A 20,101-nucleotide genomic window follows, 5' to 3' on the forward strand; every position below is an offset into this window, starting at 1 on the left:
CACTGCAACTCACAGCATTCTGGAAATGACCTCTGACATTATGCCTCGAACTGTCAACTGCGAAATGGCTTATATAGTACTTTTCCCGAATAGAGGAAATATTAAGAGCAGATAGTTGTTGTTTTGCAGATGTATCACCTTCAGGTTCTGAGGCAGGTGTTTTCAGTCGCAGACCCAGGATAGTGATATCAACCTGCCTAGGGACCTATGCGATTGTATTTCAAACGGAAATTTACGCTATTGAATTGTGTGCGGAGAGATTGGAACAATCCAACGTCATACACAACGTCAATAAAAATATTCTGGGACAGTCAAGCAGTATTGAAAGCTCTTGGTTCCTACGGATCAACTTCTAAATTGGTGTCAAATTGCCAAAAACGACTCTCCTCGATAGAAATATTTAACAGATTGACTCTGGTGAGGATTCTTGGCCATACTGGCCTGGAAAACAATAAGGCTGCTGATTTCCTTGTGAAGGAGTTTGCTGCAAGCAGCTGAATCGACTGAATCTTTATATGCAGGTTTTTAGAGTTTCGCAGAGCCGCACCTTCTAACCTGAAAGATCACTCACTATATAAATGAATCGACTTCGTTGAGAAGCTGTTCATTTGGTCGAGTGTGAATATGTGTGAGTCACAATAATCCCTTGCGGGTTGCGGTGACTTTTGACCTAACCTAACCTAACCTGATACTTCCACTTCTGTTTCACAATTCATGACATTAACAAATTAGCATTCTTATGATTTTTCACTGTATTTTGGTGTTTAACCTTCCACAATCTGAAAAATACAAGAAGGTAAATCAATAGGGAATCGGCTTCTATACTTAGCTTTCATTAGATGGTCATTAGATAGTCGACGTTTCGGATTTTTTTCCGTTTTCCAAACCCTGAATTCACTTGGCAACAACACCTTGATTCAGCTATAATTCCTTTGACATACGTCAAAAGCATGAAATGTTCAAACATGATATGCGATGGTCTACATGCATTATTTCCCAACCATCTAAAGAAAACAAAATTTATGAATAAAAATCACGCCGTTATTTTTTGGCGTGAACGTTTCTATTTACCCTTCATTACACTACAGCAGATTCTCTATTGATTAATCTTGGTATATTTTCCATATTGTCGAACAAAAATTCAAAAAATACCGTTCTCATATTTTCTGAACTTTATGTTCATTAAACATTTTTTTAAATTTTTGTATCATTATATTTCCCAACTAACTCAGTCAAATAATTCAGTATTTTCAATATTTTGAGTAATTCATCAACATAGATGTGTCTGATAGATTTTATAATTTTATCAGAAAAACGAACCCGTAACATTCACTCTCACACGAAAAAAGTAATGAATTCATAAACAGAGTAAATAGTATAGTAGCAGTGAATTATTTGCAAAAAATATGTTCAACCTTACTCAATCGAGGGTTTTCATCACCATTACAAAAAATTATATCGGCCAGGATGTGATATGGTTTCAATGAGAATATCTGAAGATAGTTTTTGTTTGAAGGTGGTTGACAATGATTCATTGTCATAAAATGACCAGATACAGAATGAAAATGACCACAGAGTAAAAAAGAAATGAAAATAAAAATTGGCAAAAAATTTAAAATAAGTTGAGAAATTAAAAAAGATTTCAAACCAAATAACATCATCACCAGAAGACGATTGTAGATACTAAAAATCGAAACGTTGTGAAGTAACTTTGTTTGAAATCTATTTTTTAATTTGTTTTTAATTCTTTCTTGTTTTTATTTTCATTCTTTCCATTTATTTTTTACTTTGTGGTCATTTTCATTTTGTATCTGGATTATTTTATTCGTTTCAATGTATTTTCATTTCAAAATTTATTGCTTGATATATTTAAGATTTTAGCTATTCATTTTAATTTCATTTGTCCTTTCATAGATTTGGAATCATAGTAGAATCATATTTGACAATGGAAATCCAAACTAATAAAATTCATCTGAAGATGCGTTTTCTACTTTCTACGCCTTTCCTTGCAACTTGTTTTTTTATTCAACGACAAAGTTCTGCCTAGGGATGTGTCTCATAAAAATTTAAAAATAACACCGATCCTATCTTTTCCATTCGGTTATTCATGATACTCTTGGATCGTTATATTTTCGATGTGGACTCGAACCCTTTGTGACAATTTGTTACTTCGAAATTAGGAATTGCTAGATGTTACTAGATAAAATAATTGTTTCTGTAAGACTGACATGTTCAATTAGCTTTAAATTCGTCGTTGGATAGTTAATGTAAAGGGTTTTTCAATTGGCGCGAATAGATTTTGGCACCCCGTAGCGGCCATTTTGTTTTGGTGACATCTGTCAAATCTTCTGTTTATTATTCAGTTGTTTATGCCAAATCATCATGGCAAAATACACGATTGAACAGCACGTTCAAATGATAAAACTTTATTATCAAAATGAGTGTTCGTTAATGCAAACGTTGCGCGCATTGCGCCCATTTTACGGTAAACGTGGTGGCCCTTCACAGTCGACTCTTCAACGTTTGGTGGCCAAATTTGAGACGACCGGTTCAGTAAACAATCAGCCAACAACTGTACGTTCAAGGATCGCAAGATCGACCGAGAACATCGTCGCGGTCCGTGAAAGTGTACAGCAGAACCCGAGGCAGTATATTCCTCGCTGTGCACAAGAACTCGGCCTTTCGCAGACTTCAACTTGGCAAATTTTGCTTCGGGACTTGGGCCTACACCCGTTCAAGATCCAACTGACCCAGGAGCTCAAAATTCATGACCATAGACAACGCCGTTTGTTCGCTGACTGGACTTCGAATCGTTCAGAAGAGGACCCCAATTTTGACCGAAAAATCATCTTTAGTGACGATGCGCATTTTTGGATAAATGGCTGTGTCAACAAGCAAAATTGCCGTATATGGGCCGACACCAATCCACGCGAGGTTCTCTAGGTGATAATGCATCCTCAAAAAGTTACCGTTTGGTGTGGATTTTGGGATGGCGGCGTGATTGGTCTGTACTTTTTTGAAAACGACGTTAGTGAGGCGGTCACCGTCAACAGCGAGCGCTACAAAATGATGACAACTAATTTCTTATGGCCCAAATTGAACCATATGGACCTGGACGACATGTGGTTCCAGCAGGATGGCGCTACATGTCACACAGCAAACGCCACGATAGACATTTTGCATGAACGATTTGAGGGTAAGGTTATCTCTCGCAGGGGTGATGTGAATTGGCCACCAAGATCATGCGATTTGACCCCTATAGACTTTTTCCTGTGGGGTTTCTTGAAGTCGTAGGTCTATGCAAATGAACCACAATCGACCGATGCCCTAAAGGTGAACATAACACAGGCCATCGCTCAAATTCAGTCGGATCTATGCGGAAGAGTCATTGAAAATTGGACCACTCGGATCCGTGCCACCGTAAGAAGCCGAGGCGGGCATTTGAATGATGTCATATTCTACACTTAATGGCAATATGCGCCTTTCAAATAAAAAAATAATTTTGTTAATACCTCACACACAGCTTGTTTCATTCCATTTCAACATCTACCCGCCCTTATTGAAAAACCCTTTAATTACTTACGCTATTATTCCATCAAATCGAATTCAGTACCCTCTTATCTATTTTCACTACCGACATCTTCAAATAGTGAAGGTTATATAAAATACGTAAGTGAAAAAAGTTCAAGATTTCCACCATAATCTCATGCAAGGCGAGTTATGAATGTTCAACCTCCTTTCTCCGCTATCAGCTTGAGCGGATTTTCTCCATAACAAACTCAATTTATATAAGAACATTTTGTTTCAAAGAAGTTCGACTGGAATTGGTTTCGTACTTAGGGGATCCAAGAATGAACGAAATGAATCTTTTCAAAAACTTAGATTATTTTGAAATTATTCTGAAATCTGTAGAACTTTCTGAGTACAGAATAAAACTATGTGGAAAACACCATGAAGATCCACTTTATTTTTGGATTTTTATATGTACACTTAATGGAACTGCAACAATGAAACTTAAACTTTAGTATGTCAAACTGTTTAGTGAAAATCTCACAATCCAGTGCTTCTCAATATATTATTCATGATTTTCATCAAATATTGGTCAAGTCCATAAAAAAACATCAGCCCACATAGAAGACATTACCTATAATTTTTCAATATTATCAACGGTTTATGTGAATTTCCACTCAACTCAGTTGGAAGTCATGAACAAGAAACAAGTTGAATCTAACTGGTTGAATAAACTTCAGCACATCTTTCTCTTTCCGAAATACGCAATTTTTTCTCATATTCTCGTCAATATATTCTCGTTTTGTGAAATATACTGAAATTTCTAATGAATGTTGTTAATGTTTTCCGCTTCCTTAGTTAGGATCTTTGTACCCAATTATATTTAATTTGATCATAGCCAGAGCCCAAAATACAAAGGGTTTGTAACCCAAGATCCAACAGAGCTGTTTTGATCCTAAAAGGTGCTAGAAAAAAACACCAATGCATTGAACAAGCGTTATTGAACAAGAAAAAGCGTCATCGAACAAGGACAAGCTTTTTATGAAGACACCATCTATAGGATCGACACACGTCTCAATTCACAAATATCGAAGATTTATGAGGCTTCCCAAAGCGGTCAGTTTCAAAGTCAAGCTTCGTCATCGACTTCAGAACGAACTTTGTTCTCTGCAATTTCCACTGTTAATCACCTAGTTGTAACCAGAGTCCTAAAACAACGCATTCGTGATTCAACACCAATTAGCACTGTTCGGACCCGCCATAGATCTCATCAGTTGTGCTAGACTTAACTACGGATGCATGCATATCTCCTATTATGTAGATTTCATCTGTACGATCAACAGAAGACTCAATCCACGAATATTGATGAAGAACGGGGCTCATTTGAGGATAGACGTAGAATTGATTCTCTCGTCAGTCCCATAGATGGTATTTTCATTAGTGAATATGCCATTACTTTCATATACACAGGCTTGCCCTTGTAGGACAGTTGTTTTCAATGATGCATTTGTGGATAAGTCTGGCATCACTGATGAGATCCATGGCGAAGAATCTCGTTCATCTTTGATAGCCGTGGACTGTATCTTCTGTCGATACAATAGGTGATGTCAGCCTAAGTAGTCAGACTTGTACTCTAAAGACAGTTTAGACAACAAACTTCCGTGGTTGGACCTAACACCACTGATTAGACTTATGGCGATTCTGAATATAATTGTCTGATGTTGGATCAGGAATGTGTTATCTTTAGGGCTCTGAGTACAACTAAAAATTAAAAAAATAATATATTTCGCGAGACCAAGTATTCTTAACTTATCAAAAATTTTAATCATATAAACAGTCGATTATATAAGTGGTTTACTTTGGAAATCATAATCAATGATTTCCTTCTGAAGAAAAATATCGAGTGAAATAAAATTCAAATTCACTCAACTAACCATTATATCATGTTTGTTGCATATCAAAAGTTTCGAAGAATATTCGCGGCCTCCTATTGTTGTATACAGCGTGACTCACGGTCGATGGTAGGTTAGACGTTTCTGGAAAACGCAAGGCATGATTTTTCTGAAAATTTCACCTCTCACATTTCCTTACCTGTTCTATCGATTTAAAATATTTTCAGCATTGCGGCGTTGCCACTTCTATCAAAAAGTCCTAACAATTATATTTTTTTAAAGGAACACCCCGTATATTGATACATTTTGGGAATTGCTCTGGTATTCAAATACTTTTTTGTTAATAATGTCCTATACCTAGCTCTATCTGTTTTCGAGATAAAAAATAAATTGTGCTAAATATGGTCCAAAACATAGCCTTAATTGAAATTAAGTACATCAGTACTCTCAATTCATGAAAAGTTGATATTTTAATGATAGTTTGGACAAACTTGAAATATTCAAATAACACCAAGAAATCGACTCTATATCATACAGGGCGTGCTAAAATTACTATTATTTCCACTGTGCATAAAAGTAGTCGAAAGTTCATTTTTTCAAATGAAACCCCCTGTATATTAATCGATAAATTGAAAGATGGTGAGAAATGCTTCAAGATAATATAAATGTCTCTATACCTAAATCGTCAAGTTTACTTAATAAAGCCGTTTTTGTGGAAAAATAGTTATTCACGTTTTACCTACAAGTGTTAGAAGTGGAATTTTATTTTGCGAGTGGGGATTATTGCAAAACTAGCGTCAGCAAGTGGAGCAAACTCACGAACTCACGAGCAAAATAAAATCACTTTCAATAAATGTATCATACAAATTTTTTTGTATAACGTTACTGCTGATAATAAAAAAAATTATAGGGTCCATGGGATTTGAACACACGATCTTTGGATTACAAGGCATATGTTACAACTACATACGCCAACTCACGTTATTTTAAGGAGGATTATTGGTTAGTCATGAAGGACTTTCTACAGTTGAACTGAATACTACTTCGTCATCGTCAGTAACTTTACAGGGATTTAATATTACCAATAGCAGGAACTGCATGTGTGAACTTTTCTAAATGATTTTTTGGTAGGTGTTCTGATTGAAGTGTTTCTATCAAAAAGATTTTCAATAACAGTTGTACAAAATTAATTTTCAAAGAATTTGGTTTCTAGGTAGCCGTGGAAATATCAAGCTTATGACAGTTTGGTGACTTTTATAAGTAATTGATAAATGGTTATTGACGGTGTTTTAAAAAATCGATTATTTAAACGAAGTTCTAATGAAATTATTTATTATACACGGACAATGTGATCAAATCATTGCCAAAACTTGTAGAAAATTCAACCAAATGTATCCTGAATCAACACCAATGAACGAGAGGAAGTTTGTAAGATTACAAAATAATTTCCTTAACTTGGCTCCATGTTTAAAGCGCCTTCAACATTACCACAACCTGTTACTTCAAATGAGGACAATACTGTTAACGTTTTGGCATATTTTTATGCATATCCAGAAGCTTCCATTCGTAGTGCAGAAAAATATTTAGGTGTATCACATGCTTCAGTACAACGAATTTTGAAAAATCACGGAATGCATCCGTATAAATTTACCAAAGTTCAAGCTCTAAAAGCAGAAGACTTCGAACGTAGAATGCATTTTTGTGAATCCCTTTTGATTCATACACAGAAAGATCGGGAATTTTTGGCAAAAATAATTTGAAGCGACGAATCAAAATTTACGAGGAATGGTATTTTCAATAGAAGGAATAAACATTTTTGGGCTGATCATAATCCTCTTGTTACAAAAGAAATGGGTTTTCAATAAAAATTTGACCTGAATGTTTTCTGTATTCTGAAGAACAATAAAATTAGCTTTTTTATTTATGAAGACACACTGAATGTAGAGTGATATCTCCCAATATCAAGGACGACTGTAACCGATTTCTTGAAAATTTGCCTTTAGAGGAATATATGAATTCGTGGTCTCAACTGGACGGAGCGCCAGCTCATTCCACCCAGGAAGTTTACAGGAAACTTGACGAACTCTTCGACGATCGTTGGTTTAGACGTTTAGGGCCGTGGGATTGGCCACCGAGATCACCCGATCTCACGAAACTTGACTTTTTTATGGGGTGTTTTGAAAGAACGGGTATACAGTACTCCAGTGCCTACCAAAGAAGAATTGCGACGGCTAATAGTTCGGAGTATTGAAGATCTGGATCCCCAGGAAATTGAAAAAGCAACCACAAGTCGCGTACATAAAAACATTTTGAAGTGTCTAGAATGTAATGGACAACATTTTCAGCATTTATTGTGAAAATGTGATATTTTGTTTACAAGTTTGTTATTTTGAATCACCCTATTCTGTTATTGTCTGAACTTTCACATGTTTTAGCCCACAAAATCTCACTTTCTACCTAGAAATGAATGATTTTTGGTACAGTTGTTTCATGGAAACTTTGAGCCATAATTAAGGAAATTATTTTGTAACCTTACAAACTTCCTCTCGTTCATTGGTGGTAATTCAGGATACATTTGGTTGAATTTTCTACACGTTCTGACAATGATTTGATCACTTTGTTCATGTGTATAATAAATAATTTCATAAGAACTTCGTTTGAATAATCGATATTTGCATTCATTTTGGAAGATGATTCGAAAGACCATCGATAACTCTTTGTAAATTCAAAAGTAACCCAACTGCTATGAGCTTGATAATTCCATTGCTATCTAAATCCAAATTCTAAAAAAAAAAAGAATAATGTTTCTAGAAGAAGCGACTTTATTGAGAATACTTGACGATTTAGGTAAAGGGACATGATATATAATCTTGAAACATTTTTCACCATCTTTTGATTTACCGAGTGTTTCATTTGAAAAAATGAACTTTTGACTACTTTTATGCACAATGGTAATAATAATAATTTTAGCACGCACTATATGATATGGAGTCGATTTCTTGATGTTATTTGAATATTTCGAGTTTGTCCAAACTATCAATGAAATATCAACATTCCATGAATTGAGAGTACTGATGTACTTAATTTCAATTAAGGCTATGTTTTGGACCATATTTAGCACAATTTATTTTTTATCTCGAAAACAGATAGAGATAGGTATAGGACATTATTAACAAAAAAGTATTTAAATACCAGAGCAATTCCAAAAATGTATTAATATACGGGGTGTTCCTTAAAAAAAAATAAAGTTGCTAGGACATTTTGATGAAAGCGGCAACGCCGCAATGCTGAAAATATTTCAGATCGATAGAACAGGTAAGGAAATGTGAGAGCATCATCATGCTTTGCGTTTTCCAGAAACGTCTAACCTACCATCGACCGTGAGTCACGCTGTATATTACCCGTTCGGTTGAAAGTTTAGTAGTATCAGCACACTACATCATGTGCTCGAGCAAGAGATAATGAATGTAATAAAATATTTGAATCTACGTGTACAAATTCAACTTTGATTGATACAACCATTTCCACCCCATCAAACGATCCGGAAAATTCGGACGTAATGTTAACCTTGTTGAATCAATCAGTGGAAATAACATATCTTATTCTTGTAGGCGTGCAAATTCAACTTTGAATGATACGCCTATTCACATTATTTTCACTCCCTCAGACGGTCTTGTAACTCGGACGGTATGTTTATCTTGTTGAATAGATCATCAGGATTAGCATATATCTCAATCTGATGAGTATACAAATCCATCTTTGATTGACAAGATTTTTTTTTAATTTTCACCTCATTTTCATTCATTCAGACGGACTGGAAGACTTGGACGTGTTGTTTGTCTTGTTGAATTGATCAGTAGGTATAACATATCTCAATCTTATATGTGTACAAATCCAACTTTTGAAGATACGATTTTTTTAATTTTTCACCTATTAACACTTCTTTTCCACCACACATTTTAAATATGCTCAATTTCACATTTGTTTCTGTTCGATTATTTTTATCGTTAAATTTTCATGATATATGTCACGAATAATTATTTCTGCACCTTTACAAACCTCCCAAACATGTCAATTACTAGAAGGTCTAGAAAGTTCGTAGAACTTTTATTTTTATTTATTATTATTTTTATTTTTCTACGTTAGCCTACCAACTTGTCAGCCCATTTGCTGGTGCATTAGTTTTTTCGCAGAGAATGTATGAAAAAATAATAAATTCATATCTGTTTCTACTACAAATCAAATGTTATCAAAATATTTCGTTGATTGAAGTTTTAAAGAATAATTTTCTGTCTTGAAAATTTTAAGATCTCATTTCATTACAAAGATCCAACCTTGAAAAGTCCGAGTAAATTCCGGAAGTGCAACATTGGTACGATTGAAAGATTCAATGAATCATTTATACCTAGGTATATTATAAAATTCTCTACAGAGAAATTTCAATATTTTATTATACAATCAACATTTGTGAAAAATCCATTGTTTTAATGATAATGTTCATATACTGTGTAAATATTGTTTTTTTTGAAAACTATGACAGCTGTGCTGAAGTGAGTTATCTTTATTGTTTGTCATGAAATTTTCTACAAAACACTCTATTATTTTCTTGAGAGTCAATGTTTTATAAAATTAAAATTCATTCCATAATACGAAGGTTGCCCTTCATGTTTGTAAGAAATGTAAAATGATACTCAAAGTTCGCTTTCTAGTACTCTAGTGTTTTAAAAAAAGCAAATGTGTGAAACAAAAGATATCACCTGTTGAGGTTTCCGTTTCTTGATTTTTCACTGTCATAACAAAGAATATGTAGAATTTCATCGTTTTGCTTTAAGTAATGAAGTACCACCAGAAAATACTGTTTACAATCAGTTTGCAGAATTCAGTCGTCCATTGGTGATGAATCTCGTGAAGGGCGGTCAAAATCGGTGGTGATTTCGAAAAACATCGATGCTTTGAGCAAGATGATTGAAGAAATAGACAACTGACATAAAACGGGATTGATAAATTTCTTGAGATATCACAGAGTGTAATACATTCGATTTTGCGTCAATGTTAGGATGTAAAAGAACATCTGCTCCAGATTATTTTCTTACAATTTGACCGAAGCTGACAGAAAGGTGCGTGTGAATTGTTGTAGGAAAATGCACGAATTTTTATTGGTGACGAACCGTGTATGCTGAGTAACAATTCATTGTTTTCGTATTTCAAAATGAACCTACATAATTCCAAAAACGTTGTTTATTCACGAAACACTAACAAGAAAATCGTTGCTTGTATTTTCGGCTTCACTGAACATGTCACCAATATTCCTTCAGAGGATCTGAAGATAGCTGATGCTAAATTACATAATTTGTTTGTCGAGAGTCCTCAATTGAATTGGCAAAATAATGAACAATGGTTTTCATCACTTCGAAAAGAGTAGAATATAAAACACTTCGTGAATGTTTGATGAAATGTTACGAATTAATTATATCTGAAACTATCAATCTGTAATGAAATAACATATATCTTTCATTATTAACCATGAAAATGTGTACCAGGTAGGTTTCATGGAAAAAGGGCATTGAGGCTTTCTACTTTTCATCTTTGTGAAAAAATTGTGAGAACTTTCCGGAGAAAAAAAAAGAGCAGGTCAGGACAGACAATTACGCTTTCTGAATTTCACTAGTTAGGACTCCCATTGTCTGATATATAAAATGATTTGAAATCCCTGAAACAACTAAAAAAGAAGAAATAAAAATAAATAGTTGAAAATAACAATTATATCAAGTAGAAAAACCTGAAATGAAATAATAGTGAAATAAAATACAAGTAAAAATGGAATAATTGAACAAAAAATAAAAATGAAGAAATGTAAAATGAAAATAAAGATAAAAATAAAGAAGTTAAGAGATTTCAAACCAAGTTAGTTCAATTCCGCTTTCTGCTTCAAAAAGTTTGTTGGGGGTTAAAATGGACACCAATCATATCGCGGGAATTGCAAAGGCTGCTTCTCAAAAGCTCGGAACACTGTTCCAATACAGAAAATTGTACACACATCAGCAAAATTTGATGTTTTAGAAAGCTTATATCAGACTTTCTTTGGAGTATTGTTCCCATATATGGAGCTCCGCCCCCAAACATACCCTAAAGCTGCTGGATTCCATCCAGAAAAGAGCTATCCGCCTGATTGGAGACGCGAACATCACTTGCAACCTTGATAGTTTCGAACATCGAAGAAAGGTTGGAGATTTGTCTATTCTATAGATACTTTCACGGGAAGTGTTCAAGTGACTTGGCACATTTGAATTCACCAAGAGCGATACATATCAGAAATACGCGACGGACTGTGGCTGCTCATCGCTTTGAGTTTCAACTCAGTACACCTCGAACTTCACTCTTTAAGAACCGTTTCATTTGAAGAACGGCATTGTTTACGTAGAATTTACTTCCTGAGAACGTTTTTCCAAATGGATTTAATCTCCAGCGATTCAAATTCTGTGTTAATTTATTTATTTATTTCACCCTAACAGGCCTGGTGACCTCATTACAAGGATGACTCATAAGAGATATGCATGAATATACAAGCACTTGAAAGGATATGTTATATGAAACAATACAATATAATATGGGGATGTATTATTATCTAACAACGAACAGTATTTATTACAACTCGCAACAACAAAAAAGAAATAGAAATAACAGAAATACTAATTGCTAAACTGATAAATTCTCAACATGTCTACGGACTAATGATCTAAATTTTGTGAGAGGCAGACGCAGCATGATCAACAGGGAGGATGTGGAAGTAAGAGTCACGAAGGAAGTCTTGAACTCAAGGATAGTAAGCGTTGGCATTTTTTTGGTTAAAATCTAATTTACATCGAACACTCCAAACCAATAAATTATTCAAATCTTTCTATAGGGCGGAGCAATCTTTGACTGATCTTACCTGTTTGAAAATGTTTACATCATCGGCAAAAAGCAGACATTTTGAGTGCTCGATATAATCTGGCAAGTCATTAATGAATAACAAATAGAACAAGGACCCCAAATTTGAACCTTGGGGTACCCTTGAAGAAGCATGGAATTTGCCCTGAGATATTTCCATCATATCTAACCACAAAATATCGATCCTGAAGATAGCTCCAAAAAAGATTCATGATATTGTTGGTGAGTCCAAATCGATATAACTTTTGCAGTAAAACACCATGGTCCACCCTGTCGAAGGCCTTGCCAAAATCCATGAATATTGTGTCCAGTTGAACCTTATTTTCTAAGGAGTTATTTGCTTCGTTGGTAATTTGTTGCTTGGTAATTGTATTGACAGATCTGTTGGACATAAATCCGTGCTGTTGCTCAAATAAGGCATCTTCTACATAGCCGTAGAATTTAGTATGGATTATCTGTTCAAGTAGTTTGGAAGGAGCACACATAATAGATATCGGTCTATAATTTTTTATATCACGTTTGTTTCCTGTTTTTTGAACTGGTGTGCAAATTGAAGTTTTCCATTGCGTCGGAATGTTACCATTGTTAATTATGATTATAAATATGGGGAATAGTGGGTGATGTAACCATTCATGACGATCCTTCACAATATATGGTGGTATACAATCTACAACTGCAGATTTTTTTGGCTTTAGTTTTTTTACTGCATCATCAAAGTCTAATTCAATTAATGAGAAGGTATCGTTAGTTACGTCTTGAAGGCTTTTAAAAGTTGTTTCATAATTGCTCGCGTTGGTAGAGTAAACACTGGCAAAGAACTCTGCGAAATACTGTAAATCACTATTTTCGCCCAGGCACCGCTCTATGAGCGCCTTAAGGAGTTTTGTGTAGTGCTTGTGTATTTTGGGTGTAATTCCTTTTCCCATTCCTTTAGAATATTCCCACATTTTTCATAAAGATGGTATATATGTATGTAGTATAAAATTGTCGAACATCATGATGGATTTGGAGTTTTATAAAGTATGATTTTCGACTCAATTTTCATTCATGTCTCCTTCCGAAAGAAGTTTAAATCACAACTTTGAAATATACATTATTTATGATGATTGATCATAAATTATACTTGTTATTTTTTCCAGCCAATATATTTTTCCTCGATAGACCCAGAAATCATTTTTCCTTTTTTGCCGCCTTATCTGTTCAATCGAATATTTTTTTCACACAAGGGAACTTCATTGATTGCAATTATAGAGAGAAGCGAGCTGCAGAAAGAAAAATGCGAAAAATCTGCTGAAAATCGAGTTCCACGGAAATAGGGTTGGCGTTGATTGTCTGTCGTGTTTATTCTCCTTCCTCTCCTTTTCCACTGTCTGTTACTGTTTTTGTCAGATCGAGTAATAAGACACCTGAACAAATAATAAGAATTCTTATATATCTACGTTGGATTGCTTTCTCCGGACTTGAAGGCAAAATCAATATATAAGTCTCAGAGAATTCAGTTTGAAAGCGTTAAATGAATATACAAAATTATAGAAATTGAGAATTGCATGTTCTGAAGTAGTTAGAATCTGTGATGTATCATCCATATCAGGTGACAACAAATAATAGTAGATGAAGTCTTCGAATTCAAAATCCTACCAATTATTTGTTCAATTGAAAACACCTCACTCATTTTTTAATTTACCTCAAACTTGCATTTTTGATCATTTTACAAATATTCAATGTAATCTTGTCCAAGACCCTGTATTTATCTTCATCTGTATTCATGATTTCCGGGTTTTCCTGCAGCTGAAAAAGCAAATGTGCCACTGGAATCAATGAAGTTGCTCCGGAGCGCCAATTAATTTTTGTTTTTGTTTTATAATTTCATGATTTGCATTTTTCAATATTTATTATCCTATTCATGACGAATACAAATCCAAAAACATATATTAATCTTAGATATTGAATTCCTTCAATGATTCAAATAATACACCCTTTATTACAATCTCTTCATCGGCACTCTTTCCTTTTACAGACCTTCTAGTCTAGTTAATACTGAAATTGAAAACAAGCACTGCTAAACACCTAAACTGCAACAACAGATTGAGTTTGAATTCATCAGAGATTCCATTTCTACCTTTCAGTGTATTTGTAAAAATTGTATTACGTATCGCGGAGGCCCAAAAGTTCTCTGGCATTCAGTTTCCAGACAAGAAAAAAAATTTTGTCGTTGACATCATCAGTGGAAATCCACCGGGTAGTGACAGGAAGGTTAGTAAACGCTCACGTATTTTTCTTGTGAGATTTTCACAAGACAATTTAGGACACGCGTTTTACTATTCAATAACTTTCACATTTTGTTTTAAACAATATCACTAAATTAGCTATTGCATGGTAAATCTATTGTTGAGGTTTTGTGAATTGATTTGTGTGAATCCAAGAATGAAGTGCCATTGAAAACTTTTTTCATGGATTTCCATTGAGTTTCTATAAATTACATCAGAAACATCAAGAACAAGTACTACTTTGTGAAAGAAGTTGGTTTGTATGAATAGGGTGGAAGATGAAAATAATAACATACTCAGTTATGACCACCATGTCATCACAATTCTTCTGGAAATATTTGATTCCTCTGTTTTATTATTTTAACTATCACTTGAAAGTCTATAAAAATGTATATTTTACCTATATCTTCATTGTTATCAGCATGTAATTTGTAAATTTCATTAGTTTGGATTTCTATTGTCTAATATGATATGAAATGATTTGAAATCCCTGAAAGAACCAATACAAATGAATGATTGAAAAAATAGCTGAAAATAACAATTATATTGAGCAGAAAACCCCAAAATGAAATTATTATGAAATAAAGTACAAGCAAAAATTGAAAATTCAAAAATTTAACAAAAAAATGAGAATTTCAAGCCAAGTTACTTCACGACGTTTCGATTGTTAGTATCCACAATCATCTTCAGGTGATGACTGGACTTATTCCTCCGAGAGATGACTATTCATAGACCATTCAAATGCTTTCACCTATCCCCTCTTTCCTCTCTCCGTTTAGCGGGAGCTAACCGTTTGGCAGGAGTTGGCCGTTTTTCGCTTGATTATTGGTTTCCATATGTTCCGTATCTCTATGCTAACTTTGTTGAATGAATTGTTGGACAACATATATGCGGCTTCTTTTGAATTTTCTCCCAATCCAGTGTTCCTCCCTGTGGATGATCTCAGCTTGCGACCACTTGATGAGTCTACAGGGGGGAAATTCAAAGAACCTGCATATATGTTGTCCTATAACATATTCAGACAAACTAGTGTAGAGATACGCAACATATGGAAACCCATAATCAAGAGGAAAACGACCGACTCACGCCAAACGGTCAACCCCCTGCAAAACCGGTGAAGCGGAGAGAGGGAAGAGGGGATAGGTGAAAGCACTCGAATGAACTATAAATAGTCCTCTCTCGGAGAAATAACTCCAGTCATCACCCGAAGACGATTGTGGATACTAACAATCAAAATGTCGTGGAGTAACTTGGTTTGAAATCTTCAAATTTTTTATTTTTTTGTTAATTTTTGTTTGTATTTTATTGAATCGTAATTTCATTCCAGGGTTTGTTTGCTCAATATAATTTTTATTTTCAGCTATTCTTGGGATGGAATCAAGAATTTCCAACCCCCAAGGGAAAAAATTGGGGTTCAAAGATTATTTAGAATTTCGTCAGATTTGAAGCCGAAACCCAGAAGTTTTGGGCTGGTGAAAAAATATTGTAACTATTTTTTTATAAGGGTGTGTCACGAAACATAATGTGACAAACCAAATTTTACGCAGACGAAGCCGCGAGCAACAACTAGTACTCTATAAAACTCAATATTACTATCCAAGAATATATAGAGATGCCATAGAAATTCAAAAGCACAAGGATAATTTCAATAGAGAAGAAGAGGTAATGAACATCAATTACATCAGGCGATCTTTTCTCAAAGGTACACAAACAAGGTCAGGTAATCCAATTTGGAAAAATCAAGCCGCGCCCATTAATAATAATATCAAACCAGTATCGTAGTTACTGCGTTCCGAACAACAGGAAAATAACGTTCACACAATTGTATTATCATGAAAAGTGTGATTGAGTTTCATCAAGTCTTCACGTATAGTCAGTGAGCATACTTGAAGACTGGCTATAAATCAAATCATCTAAAGGAACAATTTATTCAGGCCAGTCTCAACTTCCCACACTGTAGGTTGATGGACTGACACCTGTCTGGCTGATACCACGAAAGGCGTTGGATTATTTCCGACAGGTGTCAGTGCAGGATTCTTTATTGAAGTTATTCCTGCATATGCTGTTGGCGATACAAGTGCCGCAATAGATTTTCAATTATTAGGACACACTTGTATCCGGTTTCAGGCTGTTTGGCCACTAATCAGTGCAAGGTAGTGTCCATCATCAACATAAAGTCGATGATTTCCGATAATTGAAAATCGAATTCTTATAGAGTATCATTTCTCGAACTAGGCTGAAGCAGACAACAAACAACAGATTTGTCATCACCCGATCTGCCTGTGAACGAAGTATCCGGTCTGGAAGTGTGTTCCAATAATTGAAAATCTATTGCGGTAATTGTATCGCCAATAGCATATGCATGAATAACTTCTGTGAAGAATCCTGCACTGACAACAGTTGGATATAATCCAACACCCTTCGTGGTATTAGCTAATGGAGTAGTTGTTTTCTGATACGTGTCAGTCCATTGACCTACAGTGTTGGGAGTTGAGACTGGCCTGAACACATTGTTTCTTTAAATGATTTGTTTCATCAAGTCAGTGTATTTATGATTTTTCCATAATTGTTGATCATCGTTAGTCTGTTCCTCGAACGATTGTATTCAGTCGGTGATGTATATCTATATTTTTGAGAAACTCCAATGCGGTCTTTATATTTCTATACAAAAGTACTATACATCTACACCAAAACCTTCGGAACATTCCATCTACGTTCGCTCGATATACAAATATGCAATTTCAATATCGGCAACCTTCTCGCACAGACGTATCCGAAGATTCTACATTTCATTTGAAGGAATTCAACTACAAACTCACGTTCTGCTCTTGCACAGTGAAAGATAAAATTATTCTGCTTTTTCTATGATGCGAAAATATGGAAACCCGATTGTTACATCCTCTACATATTCCATTCCACTATAATTCAGATTTCCCAATGCACTTTGTAGGTTAAAGGTATTATACGGGTTGCAGACTGACTCGCAGACTAGGAATTTGTATTTCATCCACGTATTTGGTGAAATCGATAACCAGAGAATAAGAGAATTGCAACTCGCAAAAGTTTCCCAAGTTCAGATTATGGAAAGACAGTAGCTCATTTGACTAATTCTTGACATTTCTGGGTTGGCAGTAACCACTAGTGAAAATACAATGAGTTTGTTGAAATCATTACGTATTCCCTTGGTATATAAAATAAGAACCAAAGAAACATTATCATGTAAATTGATGGATGTAACCGGTTACTACGTAACAGGAGATCATCATGAACAATGAGAAATAAAATTTATGTTTTTTTACTACTTTTATTCGTAACTAATGTTGTTACTGCATTTTTGTCATATTAGGACATTTTCAAACAATCACACATTTTTTCTGCAGGAATATTTATCTCCTGAAATATCTAAAGAATAATGACAGTTTACAGTTTACTGTGAAATTTTCGGTATGAAAATATTCTTATCAATCGAGTAAACTATGTTAGGTAGTTTTGATCTGGATTTTTATTGATATTATTATTATAATAATTTTTCTTTGGTTCTTATTCAACATACCATGGGAATACGTAATGATTTCAACAAACTCAATGTAATGGTCATGTGGATCATTTCAAGAAAATTTTCAACTCTTGGATTTCGTTCTTTGGTCAAAATTTCAACCTTGTCGAAGTCGAATTTATGTTTATATTATTTTTCAAGTTTGGACAAGGCTGTAATGTCGGTTTTTGAATTTTTGTGGACTTGTATTCGTTTTGGTAGGTATTATTTGGATTGACCTGAATAGGTACTTTCACAATCATTGGATGGTATCCCATACACTGTGTGAGTTCATTTATTATTTGGGATTTCAGGTTTTGAATTTGAGTTTAAGGTGTTATTTGTATTCTGTAATCGATGTGTTACAGTTATGTTGTATTTTTCTATTGTTTTGTTCATTTCATTGAATAATTTTTGAACGTATGGTAAGAGTATATATTTCTTTGCTTTTTTTGATTATTATTATCATTATGAATGGCATGTATTCTTTTTTTGTTTTTTTTCCACGAAATGAGAAGTTTATTTGTTGGTTGGTTTCTTAATCCACAGTAAATTTTAATCTAGGGTGAAAGTTATTGAATTTGTTCAAAATATATTACCAATTTACTCATTAACATAAAGCTATGTTAATGAGTAAATTGATATTGTTGGCTTGTAGAAGCACGGCTACAAAGTAATACCAATTGTACATTGAACTTAGCAAACGAACGAGTACGAGGAGGAGGCACATGAAATGCTTTCCAAGATAACATCAATGGTGACTCAATTTCATCACTTATAATGTTTTGTGAAAGAACAATATCATCCTCAGGTTCCGTCTATTTTCCAAAGACATTTTTAATTTTTCTCGAAGATAGGTAGGTATTACTGTTCTATAATTAGACCATAGATAATATTATCGAAAATACATATGCCCTAGAAATGTATTCTGTAGTTTTTCGACTTCTTTCAGTTCACATGCAAATTCTAACTTTTGTCTAACTAAGGGAAGATCAGTCTTACAGTATTCATGTTTTTAGGAGAAGATGTTGGTCTCAGTATGAGTCCTCACATACGATTTCTCGATTTAACTATATTATGGATATTATTTGAAAAAGAAATATTTTTTGTGAACCTTTACACTGTATCGACGCACACCTTTGCCTTCCAGACAAAAAATAGCTGTTCACTTGTAGTCTTCTGTGATTCTTTTCTTTCTATCAGAAAAGATTATAGCTCTAGACATGCGCATCTGGCATCTGAGTAAGCAACATGACGTACTCACACGTCAAGAGCCACACAAGTCACCCTTCCATTGTCGAAGTTGATTCGAAAATTTTAGAAATATTTGGAATCATACAAAATTCAAACTGTAGCAAAGTTACATTAACGCACAAGCCATCGACTGATATACCACATACTTTTTCAACTGAATATTTTTCTTATAAGATATCATCTGCTGAATAGAAAGAATAATTTCGATGTAAAAAATTCAATTCCAAAGGAAGTTGATTTGGCAATTGCAGAAAGGCTCTGGAAGTTTCAAGCGACAAACAATGTTTCTGTTGAATCAAATGTATAACATACCAATATCTCCAAACAAATGAGATCAAGAATTTTCAACATGATTTTCAATTCAGAATCAGTTCTTTAAAATCTGATAATGCTTCCATTCTATGCAATTGTGCTCAGAAGTTTGCGAAGAAGTTGCACTGAATTCTAAATTAGAACTCTAATCGAAGACAATTACTTTCCAACTATTATTAGATTTAAGTTGAGTTGGATTCAGTTTCGGCATATCTACCAAGCAGAGTGCAATATGCAGGATATTCCGTATTCTCTTCTTTCACAATTACATTTGTTAAATCAAGACTGTTCAAGAAGTATCTCCTAATTGTATTCCAAGTGAAGTCTGTCTTTAGACGTGAATATATTTGAAAAGTGATGCTTTGCAGGCCGATTGCCTTGAATTAAGAGTAACTGCTGGC

This window comes from Leptinotarsa decemlineata, unplaced genomic scaffold (assembly GCF_025532065.1).
Source record: "Leptinotarsa decemlineata unplaced genomic scaffold, Ldec_3_MD MMD2_tig00001019_RagTag_RagTag, whole genome shotgun sequence".
Classification (NCBI taxonomy): domain Eukaryota; kingdom Metazoa; phylum Arthropoda; class Insecta; order Coleoptera; family Chrysomelidae; genus Leptinotarsa; species Leptinotarsa decemlineata.